This window comes from Hippoglossus hippoglossus, chromosome 7 (assembly GCF_009819705.1).
Source record: "Hippoglossus hippoglossus isolate fHipHip1 chromosome 7, fHipHip1.pri, whole genome shotgun sequence".
NCBI lineage: Eukaryota > Metazoa > Chordata > Actinopteri > Pleuronectiformes > Pleuronectidae > Hippoglossus > Hippoglossus hippoglossus.
Window position 1 is genome coordinate 25,052,954 of NC_047157.1, and position 12,843 is coordinate 25,065,796.

At 45.3% G+C, this 12,843-nt stretch overlaps 1 protein-coding gene across 2 annotated transcripts in view; it reads right to left on the reverse strand.

Moving 5' to 3' along the window:
• Positions 1-12,843, reverse strand: part of syt6a (synaptotagmin VIa) — a 59,210-nt gene that overhangs the window by 23,575 nt on the left and 22,792 nt on the right. The window lies entirely within an intron of this gene.

Genomic DNA, 12,843 nt, shown 5'->3' on the forward strand with positions numbered 1-12,843 from the left:
CATTTTGGTTTGAGGCTACGCACATCGGGGGACTCGGTCTAAGGTTGCCATGCTTGTGGTCTACTCCCTTCAGGACGTTCCGAACGATGCTGCCTCTGTCTCTTCTCTTTTCAGACCCCACGTCCTGTCAGGTTTCCCTCCTGTGTGGTTACTTCCTCCGCCCTAATGTGCTTCACCTGCGTGTCCTCTCCTTCCCTGTCTTCGTGTGTATTTAGTTTGCGTGTTTCCCTCGAGCAGTTGCCAGAACGCAGCCAACTCTGTTCCTACTTCCAGCGATCATTTTCCTCGTGTTAGGCCTTTCGTGTACCGTACCTTTTCCTGACACCTCTCCAAGCCGTAGCTTTACTCCTTTGTGATACCGCTGCCTGTTTTTTCGACTGCTCTTTGTGTGCTGACCAGCCTCTAACATACCTCTGTCTGAGTCTTGCATTTGAGTCCTGTGCTACGCCCCCTGCCCTTAACACCACCCCCTTGTTAAAATCCTGGACTCCTGCTCTTATCCATCCATCCATCAGACATCTGACGTTGGACTAGAAGCAGCAGGTTCCACCTTGGGCAGGTTGGAGATCCACCACATCGCCCCAATCCTTTAAATACTGCTACTCAATCTGTGTCCATTTCCAAAGTCAGTTACTTTTCTGTGATATTCCAGAACGTCCTTGAGCATTAATTATATTACATTTTTCTAGGTGGAATGATTTATGATGATAATAAAATCAGATTTATATTCCAGTTTTTTAAAAAAACAACCTCCTGTGAATCAATTTTCCGTCGTGTCTCACACTCTGTGACTTGTGCTTCCACAGTCTCACGCCGTAACGACTTGAGTTGGCTAATGGACTTCAGAGGGTTCATACAATGTGCCAGCACTCACACTCAATAATCCACCCGAGAGAGACTCTCAGAAAGCTGTTATCTCCTCCACGAGTGTGAAGTTAATCAAAGCGCGGCCTCTCGTCTCCCCCACATCTTAAAAATCCTCCGCACGGTTTAAAAGCCGTCGTCGTCTACGCAGGAAAGTTGAAATATTCAACTCGTTTACAACATCCAGTTCATTTGGCCCGGTGCACGTTCTCCCTCGTGCCAAATGTCATTTGACGAGGAATCCGCTGTGTGCCGGTGCCAGCCGGGCGCCGCGGTGCAGCCTCCCGTGGGGCTGTGTTGAGTTTCGTCCAGTATTAGCATCTGGTCCTATCACACAATTAACCTGCTTGTTGACCAGGAGCCCCTATCTCTGTCGCACAGCCTTCAGCGTGCCAGGTTGCCTTTATGCACGGGCGCCGTTTGCAGAGAGCGCAAACATTGAACTAGATTGCAGAGCTCCACAGGCTCAAGAGAAAGTAAACATTAAGAAATAAGAAAAGAAGAATTAGCAGATTGTGTGCACATTTGCATTTTTGTTGCCGCTCACATGACTTGGGATTCATGTGTGTTGCAAAAAAATCAATCCGTTACTCATTAACCGTTCAACTGCATTGTGACTTCCCTCAGGCAACCAATAAAAGAATATTGATTTCCGACGAATAACTCACTTTCCTAAACATCCGACTCGTGAAAAATGGGATTTTAATTATGCAAAGGGTCGAGGATTGACAACATTTTAATGGCGTTTAATTGTGGGCGCATTAAAGTGACACATAAATAGTTCGAAGTGGGAAAAAAGGATGTTTGCATGCAGTTATAAACAATTACTGAAGAATAAATGGCAACTATTTTGAGTTTAAGTAGAATTCATTGCTTTTCTAATTTGAAGCATTGCTTTTCTGATAAGACGTGAATATCTTTAACGTATCCAGCAACGTTTATCACCACCATCGGTTAATCAGTTAATCAGCAAAGTCATTTCCCACCTACACTAACACTGCTGCTTTGGAAACTACAGAAATTTAACCGAGCTAAACCTAAACTTAAACTTTAATTCAGGTTTCCATGTTAGAGTAAACATTGTCTGGAAAGAATAAATAGCGCAAACCACTGACGGCGTATTTCAAACTGTGCTAAGCGAGATGTCAGCCTCGGCGCCGCGGCACAAGACACTGGAGATTTGTCTTGTTTACTCAAATAAACAGAAAAAAGCTTCAGCTCTGTGACTGCTGGGAAATCTTGCTCTCGAACCCTCAGGAGGTAAAAAAAAAAAGGAGAAAGAACCGTACATATTTATGAACTGTCTCCTTAACGGCAGTAAGCAAACTTCAGTCCAGATATGTTCAACTGTGGCATTAAAACACCGCAGGTTAGCAGGGTCGGTTCAGGGGGCAAGGTTTTGGTGATATTCAAATTTTTCCTATTATGAAAAGACCAAGAACCAACAATGAAATTCTTCTAATATCCAAACCCTGACATACACAGTTCTATCCTCTACTTCTGTCCTTGTCCTGGTTGGATATCCAGCCTCCACCTACAGGCCCATCCATCGCTCTGACCTTCACAGGCTTAGTGGGGATTCAGACCAGGACCGGAGCAGCTGCACTGTTGTGGGACCGTATCCAGGTCCACATGAAATACAATCCTGCTGGAGCAACCGATTTTTGCCTTTAAAGGCTAATGTGACAGTTTTTTATACAACCCACAGTGGGAAAGTGTTTCATCTCTCTGTTCCAAACTGTCACGTCGCAGAGTCATGCAGCAGGAATGTTCGCCTGCGTGCGTGTGATTGTCGGCGGATGATGTCACGTTGCGCCGAAGCAAAAGTTGAGCTTGAGTTAATTCTTCTGCTGGAAAACCCTGTGTTGTTTTTCGCCAAAGTTCTTTGCTCTGGCACCTCCAGCTGGCAGCGACACACTCGTCCCCTTGGCTCGGTTTCTTAAGGTTGTTCTTTGAGACAATGCCTTTGGTGTCAGCGCCCTGAGACTGTGGAACAACCTGCCAGAGGACATCAGACTTTACCGAGTCAGTTCCTGCTTTTTTTATTTATTTATTTTCTCCTCAAAGCCGGGCCGGCACTGAGCGACTTCAGAAATGTTACTGTTGAATTCCATTCGTCTGAAATGTGAAGCCAGAGCTCAGGATTTATGTGTCATCGCACTGTGTCGTCCGACTGTCTGACACGACCTCACTGCTCACACTGACAGAAAACAGGGCTGAGGTCGGGGAATCGACTCGTGACTAGACTTCAACTGTGCGAGAGGACTGAAGACGGCCGACCAAGAAATTCATCCGACCGTCCAATGAGCAGTTGGGGGAGCATCTGACCTCTCCTCCCACTTCTCCCCCACCCCCGCACACTGGACGACAAATGACGCACAACAAATGGTAGGATTGTCATCATGACATCACCATGAGGTCAACCATCACATGTTATAACGACAACTCTACGATTGCCGGATCTCGTCCCTCTGAAGCTTTTCATTTGTTTTGCATTGACACCTTGTTCGTTTTCTCACAGATCTGCAGCCGGCGAGACTTCAGTCTTCTAATCCTTCCTCCGAGCGTCACGTGTAGTTTGGATTATTTCACCCTCAGCAGTGACAGACAGAGATCCCTCTCCATAGGTGCTATGAGCGTCTGATCTCGCGTCTCCTCGCCATCGCCCCTCGTCTCCTCGGCAGCCCGAGTCACCGAGGTAACGACCACGTGACCTGCGGTTTCGTCTGCATCCCGCCCGATCCATCATCCTCCCCGGGCCTTGTCTCCGAGACTCAACTCATCACACTGTAACTAATGAATTTTTACTGTACAGAGAGCTATAAATATTATATCCATTATGAAGTAGTATGATTTGTTTTATATGAGATCTGGAGCAAGAGGATGTCGTAAACCTGCCGGAGTTATAATACAGGAGCTCATGAGAACCAGGGCAGCAGGTGGACCCTCATGATCAAATAATAAACGCTGACAATTTACGACAGCACGATGCTTGAGGACCTTTATCGATCCGGGCCCCGGGCCGCCACGTGGATGCATTCATTTCCAGAATTATCACAATAAAACTAACAGGGCCGCAATCTGGCACCAGTAAAAATAGCTTAAGCTCATTTTCAGTCTCAGTAATTTCCAACCACCAGGGATTTTAAATGGATGTGCTACATCCATTACAGGCAGATGTTATGAGCCCGTGGTATTGCACCGTGAAAGCTTCTGCTCCCGTCAGAAAATGTTTCATTGCCGTGAAACACTGCATTGTTGCTCGTGATGAATAAATACGACGTGCAGCTTGCCCTGTCATGTGTGCGAGGGGGGGGCTGTGAGTGATGCCCGAGTGGGACGATGCTATACGGCTTCTTAACGCCGCTGATTAGGTTCAGGGAAACATATGTGGGAGAAACATAATAGAAATGTTAATATGTTTTGGCACCTTCTTAAGAGCCCATTAAAATGTTTGATTGTTTACCAGGGGCTGTGAGGGCGATTCATATTTTATCCACTTCGTTTAAAAGGCAAAGCGGCGCAATCAATATGTGTAAATCATATAATAATTATATGTGTTGTTTGGCTGTGTTGAGAAGTAGAATTTAAAAGGAATAGTTGGACATGCAGAGGAGAATTCTTGGACTCTGCATTTAAAGAGAGACAGGTTAGCCAGTTCCCCCAGTTCAGGGTCTTTACGTTTAAGCCTTTATCAGTTGTAGCTTCTTATTTACCGTACAGACCATAGGCTGCATATAAAGATGGACGACATGACAGCTCCCCAGTATCTATCTCAGAGCCCATCGGATGTCGTGTGATGATGAATTAGCCTCTGAGAGCAACGGGAAAAAACGTTTAAGGCTTGAATAGCGGAGACAAGACAGTCGGACTGGTTCAGCCCCGGTAGAGAATAGTAACAAGTGAGGACAAATCACCATGATCATGCAGTATAGGTCATAAACCCCGCCTCCTCCAGGTTAGCAGACAGGACATGGACCAAACTGAGTGCAAGTTAGAGTCTAGTCTTCGTTTGTTATATGATTACATGAAAACAAGAAGAAACAACATCACTGACAAACAAAATATAGCTTTAGAGTTATTATTTAGAGTTGCTTTTGGACAGAGCTTGAGCTAAGATCAGATCAGATAAGTGAAGCTAACCACCTGTATCTTAACTTTATATTTAAAATACAGATACTAGAGTGGCGTCAGTCTTCTCATCTGGGTTTTCTGAAGGAAACTACCTCTGTACGGGACTTTTGAATGACTTTGTGCACTTTATTCTCTGCTGTACTGGGTTTTTGTTTGGACTTTGAACATAGTATTTCCTGTTTTACTTTGTAGTTCTTATCTTCTGTTTGTCTGCTTTCCCCCTCTGATATGATTGGCTGCCCCGCCCCGATGGGATCCACCTGCGTTCACTCATCTCCATCGTGTATTTCCTCTCTGAGCGCCTCACTCTTCTCTGTCTGTTCTGCTCGGTTTACTCCTGCTCTGCTGCTGCCATGTTCCCTGGTGTTTTCTTTTGAAGTTTTTCGATTCCCTGAGTCTGTGTCTGCATATCTTCTCAAACTGTTAGTGATATTTGTCTCAGACTTAATCACATCTTTACTTTCAAGGACACGTCAAATTATGCTAACACAAAACCCCTCAAAGTAAGAAAATATAAATGTCACCACATCAGTTTTCTTTGGGACAGGGTGGGGGGGGGGGGGTTGCAGGACCTTGGTTCGGGCCTGACCTTCGGCCCCGGGGCCCTGAATGATGTCGGCAAACAACAGGTCAGCAAGAGGAAATGATGCATTCATCACTGACTCTGCTGAATAAACCGAGGCCTGACATTTGGGACCCGGAAGCCATCGGCCTCATGATGCATTACGGCTCAGCTGATAACAAGAGAAACGACGAGCACAAAGCGTTTCATCAAGAGGAATCGAGTCGGCTGTGCCCAGAACCCGCGAGGGCTCGGCTGCTGAATCCACTTATATCTCCTCCGTGTATCAATCCATCGGAGCTTGATGAATGATTATCGATTTGTCTAATGCAGATGCATCCCAGCGGCTCCTCCTCGTCGTGGACACACAGTATTAAAACAGGTTAATGGTTTTAGTGGTTAATCGGTGTTTGGGTGACATTAATCCCCCAGAAATGACTCTTAAGCTATTTCACATTCAAAGAGAAACAATTGATTAACCGCTGACGGATGCCGTGTGATTTTGTAAAGATATACTACTGCCACAAAAGCGAAAAAAGCTACTGGTGCAAACCTCCGCAGCAGAAACTGTCCTTATCGACTTTTCTTCAAAACACCGGCCCCGTTTGAAATAAAAAACCTAAATTTATATTCACCTGTACCGGACGAAAAACAGTGAGAGGGAAGCGTGCCTCTGGGGTGTTTTGGTTTTGTATCTTTGCTGGTGGTGTTTGGGAAGAGATCACAGCGTTCAGCCGCAGCACGAGGTCGCGTGAAAGCTTTGCTGTTGACTGCAGCTGCAACGTGAGATTCAGTCAGAAGCACCCGAGGTCGTAATGAAATAAAGGCTTTTAAGCTCACTGCCGCTCCAGACTCTCGTGGATTACATGGTACTTTTTTTATTCAATTTATTTTCCTATGAGTTGAGATGGAAAGTGTCATCGTGGAACAACGTCCTCACTAATGTGTTTATTGGTAACTTGTTAACAGGGTTCAAGAGTATTTTAAAGAAGTGTTTGGTGAATGTAACACCTGCAATGATGGGCCACAAGTTCAGTGCTTTGTTTTCAGAGAGCCTCAAAGTTTGTTTCTCAAAGTTACGTGACTATTGACTAAATAATTAATTGTGGAGTTTGGTATCACGACCAAGAAGCTTGATCAGGACATCCTCAACGACAGATGAATATCGAAGAAAGGCAGTGGAGGATCTTGGATTTTTGTAAATCAGGGGCCATAAAGGGTCCTAAATTTACATGCGGCTAATGATAACATCCATGAACAATTCCTGCTTCAGTCAGGTGCACATTTAAAGGTTCAGTGTGTAGAATTTAGAGACATCTAGTGGTGAAGTGTCATGTTGCAGCTGAACACCCCTCAACTCACCCTCCCCTTCCAAACATGACAGAGAACCTGTGGCAGCTTCAGGTGTCATAAAAACTGGGCTACTGTAAAAAAAACATGGCGGCCTCCGTAGAGAGGACTCGCTCCTCATGTACATATAAAGTATTTAAATATAAAGTATTTAAATACAAAGGGCCCATTCTAGAGTAAAGAAAACAACAATTTGTACAATTTAGATGAAACACATATTATTTTATATTCAATTTCTGCCAATAGATCCTTTTAACCTAAATCTTACACACTGAACCTTTAAGTCATTCCATGTTTAGCTCTGCACCACACATCAATGATCAGATTTGAAAAAGTTGTTCCATAGCAAATTTGTCTTGGCCCAGATCTGTCCCACATCCCACATATCCAACATCTGACCTATAATCTGAGGGAAATGATGGCGCTTGTTCACCAGATCTGAGCCACGAGTAAACCACAGCCAAACCCCCTGGATCTGCCCCTTTTTGTGAGAACCATCCTGCGAGTACAGCATTTAGCAAAGTGTGTTTGCATCCATCATCTGTTTGTTTTATTTTATTTGTAGATGAATTGTGTCTCAGGAGGAAGCAGATCTAGAGTCTAATCTCACAGAGATCGGTGGATGAGAAATGTGTTTAGGGATTTTCCGGCTGCAGAGCTTAACAGATCTGGGTGTTTTACCATAATGGATCCGGCTATCAGCACCAGTCTTTGCAGCCATTTATGTTTCAGTGGCAGCTTCGCCCTGCAGAGTGTTTCCCTCGGAGATGCAACACTCACAAATCACAAGCCGCATCACAAACGCACAAATCTCCTCCTCTCTATTAGCTTCTTGTGTCTCTGCTTAACAAGTGCAATCATTGTCTGTCTTGCAGGATCCCGTCGTTTACAAGAGCAATATTGTTTCGGCTCTTTGACGGCCTGGTTTATTGATCCAGGCCGTGGCGCTGTCAAAACGCAGGCCCAATTTTATATCACACTGAAACAAATTGAAGCTGGAAGTGTCCGTCAGCGAGCTCAGCGTTATCTCCCCCATCCCCCCCCCCCCCAGTGCATCCAGAGCTGTGTGCTTTACCTGGGTTTATCACACCGCTCTGCACTATTGCTCACACGCTAAGCTCCCCACATGGGGACGTTTTACAGGCCGGCTTTAGTGAGTGACATTTTAACAAGAAGTCATAAGACATGTCGCAGAAGAGAGGGGAGAAGACAAAATGCCACAATCCCTGAATCCACTCTCAAAGAAAAGGAAAGACCACCCCTGTGGCTATTCTGATCACACACAATCATGTCAACGCAGCCCACTGCACACACAAACACACACATACACACACATGGATGCATGCACTTGGTCACATGCGCTTTGTACCCATGTACTTTATATCTGCACATGTCCAGAGCAGAGCCACAATCACAAACGCACACACACACACACACACACACACACACAGGCTGCCAGGGAAGGGCCACTGGGGTCCAGTCATGGCAGGAGGCAGCAGAAAGCTGATAAGGCTAGATTTGTTAAATTCAGCCTTCTCCCAAAGCTGCTGCTGCTACTGGTGGAGGAGGGGGGGGGGAAGAAAATAAAATAACTGCACTGTAGGAACAGGTGGAGGGAGTCGGGGGATCCAAGTGAACCGCAGAGATAAACATACACAGGATTAACGCTCGGCTCGGTTGTAAAGGTTGTAAATCTCAATCCTTAAGATACTTTCTGATGATTTCACGTGACGGTTTGTACTTTAAATCCTGAGTGACAACGTGGCAGATGACCATCAGAATAACACAATCCTCCCCCCCCTCACACACACACACACACACACACACACACACCCAGGCTGACACGAGGCAGGGGGGGTGTCCTGCTGTATCTCTCCCCCCATTAGCCCCACAGCCCTGGCGTTTCATCAAAGTGTCAGGATGCGCGTTGATCAAACCCAGCGAGGGCGAGGAGGAGGGAAGGAAAAGTGACACAAGCAAACAGAAGCAGACAAGAGGCATAAATAGAAAAACACGCACATGCACCCAAAGCAGTGACCTGACTTAACATTTTGCACTATGCAGCTCCTCACCTCCGACGAACAGGTGAACCAGATCACTTCTCTTCAATAATGGATAAAAGCTGTGGAACAGGACGAGTCAATATGTGGACGAGATACCAGGGGTGCTCACAGCAGTGTAATGGGCAGAGGTGTGTAAGATAGAGGCGGAAAGTGCAGCTGCAGACATCCAGTCTAATCAAATATTAACACGCTGCTTCATAAATGATAGAGAGGAGTATGATACAGTCGGAGAGAAGCTACCGAACAGAGCCGGAGAAGTAGTTTTACATCAGTGTGGATTAGTCAAAAGTAAAAACACATCCCCAGCGATGACTGATTAACAAATAAAAGAGCCAGGGCTGCTCTGCATCCGTCCTCCGCATCCGAGAGCCTCTCACAACCCCCCACCCCTCTTCCCCAGCCAACTGACAACCTGCAACCTGTTTCCCAAGCCGGGGGGGGGATGGAGAGAAATCAATCGACAAACGCAAACAAAGAAGCCAAAAGAAAAGAGGCTCGAAAACCGTCAGATTTTACAACAACTGATTCTATGTGCTGTGACAGCTTTGTACTCACCAGTGTCAGAGTCTCTCACTTTTTCCTCTCTTGATCTCTCACTCTCACTCTCTCTCTCTCTCTCTCTCTCTCTCTCTCTCTCTCTCTCTCTCTCTCTCTCCCACACACACACACACACACACTTCTCCCCTCGCTCTGTGTCTCCTCTCTTTTCTCTCTCTCTCTCTCTCCCCCCACTCACCCTCTCTCTCCGATCCTCTCCCTTGCCTGCTCCTGCACAGAATGAGGCTCCACTGCGCTCGGGAACCCTGTTTCTATGGCAGTGTGAGCAAGCAGGCAAGTCAGCAGGATGCTGTAGTGCAAATGTCTAGGGGGCAGATCCCTCACTCAGCCCAGCGAACAGTCAAACAAGCTCAATAGCCTTGTGCTGAAACACCCGCGAGCCACTTCAACTTCTGTTGCGGAAAAGCATTGTTGAGAGCCAGCATGCTGTGAAGGGGGAGAGAAAGCAAGAGATATTAAAAAAAAAAAAACAACAACCCTGCAATGGGAATATTTACTTGCTCCCTAAAAACACGGGCAATGCAGCAAAAAAGAAAGGGAAACATGCACAAGTTTAAGGTGCATGAATATTGATGCTCCTCATACATATCAAAGCTGTTCTGTGAATAGATGTCCAGATAACACGTTCAAAGAGTTGTTCTATTTCTACATGGAATGGGATTAGGCAAATGCGTCATGTGGGATCAAAAGAGACTCTTCATCTTCATCTGTGTGCGTGTGTGTGTCTGTGTGTGTGTGTGTGTGTGTGCGTGTGTGTGTGTGTTTTTTGATGAGCAACACATACAAGCTCTTTCTGCTTTGTTCTCTGTGAGGAGAGCAGGGCGGCGAGCTGCTGTGATGAACACATGTGCACATCCACACACGCTTCAAGTGGCACACACCACTGATTTAATAAGCACGCCACAGATTGCGCCTCAGACTGCAGCTCTGACTGTGGTCATGCGACATATTGCACCACAATCAGTACCATCTTCAACAGAGAGAGCGAGAGAGCGAGAGAGAGAGAGAGGGAGGAGAGATGGAGGGGTGGGGGAAGAAAGTGCAACCCCCCCACCCTCAGTCTTCCCTCTCTCTAGATTAGCATCAGCTCCTCAACAGCCTGTGGTCCGCAGAGGACGCTCCTCTGACCAGAGGCTCCCAACTGCAGGAGCCACCTTGAAATCAATTAGATGTGCAACTGTGACAAAAGAAATAGAAATTAATTGCGTTGGAAGCTGCTGCGTACATGTGTGAAATGGTGCAGTTTCGTGATTGTGATCCTAGGAAGCGTGTTCTTGGATAACATGCACAGATTAATCAGGGGAACACGGTGGTTTCGGGGTTTTTTTTTGCATAATGCATTAAACTGAAATACTCATGCATAATGTATTTTAAAACTCTTGTGTGATGCTACAATACATTGGCTTGTCCTTGATTCATATTTTATCTCCTAAGCCATCAGGACACCTCCAAGGTTTTCAGACCATCTTGTGAAGAAAAGGACGTAGATCCCAGTGACGCCGCCCTCTAGTGGCTGTAGTGATAAGGATGGAAGTAGCAGAGGAGGAAAATGTTCAACACAGGCTTTTCATTGACTGATTCCGAACCACAGCGAAAACTAGTTGAAAACACAATAATGATGTGTATATATATTGTTTTGCTATAACTTATTTTATCCTTTTCTTTTGCCATAACTTTTAAATGAAGCTGTATTGTTTTATCTGCTGTCTTTGATTCTACACGACTTGTCTTTGATGCGTTTTATTCTTGTTTTAGTTTGTCCTCTTTCAGAAACACTTTGTAATCACCATTCTGAAAGATGCTATTTAAAATAAAGCTATTATCTTTAATACGATTTCATATCGTGTACTTCATTCATTTCTGGTCATTTTTTGTGTCCATCTAGCGAATCTAAATTCATTCTTCTCTTTTAGCTCTGTCTTTGGTCTCCGGGAAACTCCAGAGGGAAATATCCGTCTATTTAGCTGCTAACTGCTCCGGCACCGCTCAGCAGCTGCTCTCTAACTGCATCTGTCTGCTGGTGGCTGCTGAGCAGGTAATGACAGTGGACTCTGCGCTGCAAACGGCTGCTAATGACACCACGAGCGCGGCGAGGGGGTGAGTCCAAGGAGCACGCTCACTGACCAGACAGAAACAGAACGAGCTGAAACCCTAAAGTTCAACAAAGCTGAGTGGAGTTGATAATTCTCTGCACCTTTTTTTTTTTTACTGTAACCACGATGTGAAAACTCAAACCTCAACAAAAACATTGGAACCCAGAACACAACGTTTTCGTAAACCTAACCAAATCTTAAACATGGTATTTTACACATCGTGAAATAAGATTTGTTTATATGAACATGCTGCAGAACGAAAGAATAACTGGTGTAAGGAAATTGTGTCACTGGCGTCAAAGATCAGCTCCTGTAAAAATCCCGAGTTCTGTCTGAATACGTCCAACAGCACATCCCGCTAAGAGGATTACTCTGATTCTGACCGGCAGCACATCCTTTCATTTCTTTGACAATTTAAATCAAATGAGAGCAAAGAAGAGAACACGTCTAATATCAAAGAGACAGATGGACCCCGATCCGCCGGCCGCTCCTTGTGCTGTAGCTGCTGCAAACAGCAGAAACAACAATATCCTTTAAATATTAATACCGCGTGACAGGTCGGTTTTTTAAGAGGCGAGCAGCGTGACAATCGGCTGACGGCGGCTCGACAAGGTCCTGACGGCTGTAAGCGGAGGGAAAGTGATGCCTCAGCGGAAGGTGAAGCGCTGATGAGCCAAACGAGTGTCAGTATTTACGAGCTTAATGGGACAGAAAAGCCTCTTTCCCGCTTTTCAAAACATCTGCTAACATCTGGCTTTTCTTGCTCTTTCAGGTCAAATGACTGCAGAAGATAACGTGACACACACGTGAACACGCTTATTTCTTCTTCTTTATTTTGAGGTTATAGACGCTGGACTTTTTCTGGGCGACGTTACGATGCACGTTGAACTCCCGGGCATTAATGCGTAAATAGCCACGAACGTTTGTGTACATATAATTTTCTTACATCTTGGAAACCACGTGCAACAGCGATGTTTTTAACTTCGTATCCTGCAAAAAGCAACACTGGCAATACAGTGAGGTGCGAGGAATATAACCTTCCGTCCTAAATTACCTTCCATTCTTGCATAAAGGAACATTTAATATAAGAACAGTCAAGATTTTAAAGTTACAAGTGGCCTATTTTTGATTAAAACGTGGACAGATGGTATATTTAACTGTGTGTCCTCGTTATACAAATACAGTATATAGCAGCACAGTAATTAAAAGCCTGGTAGAG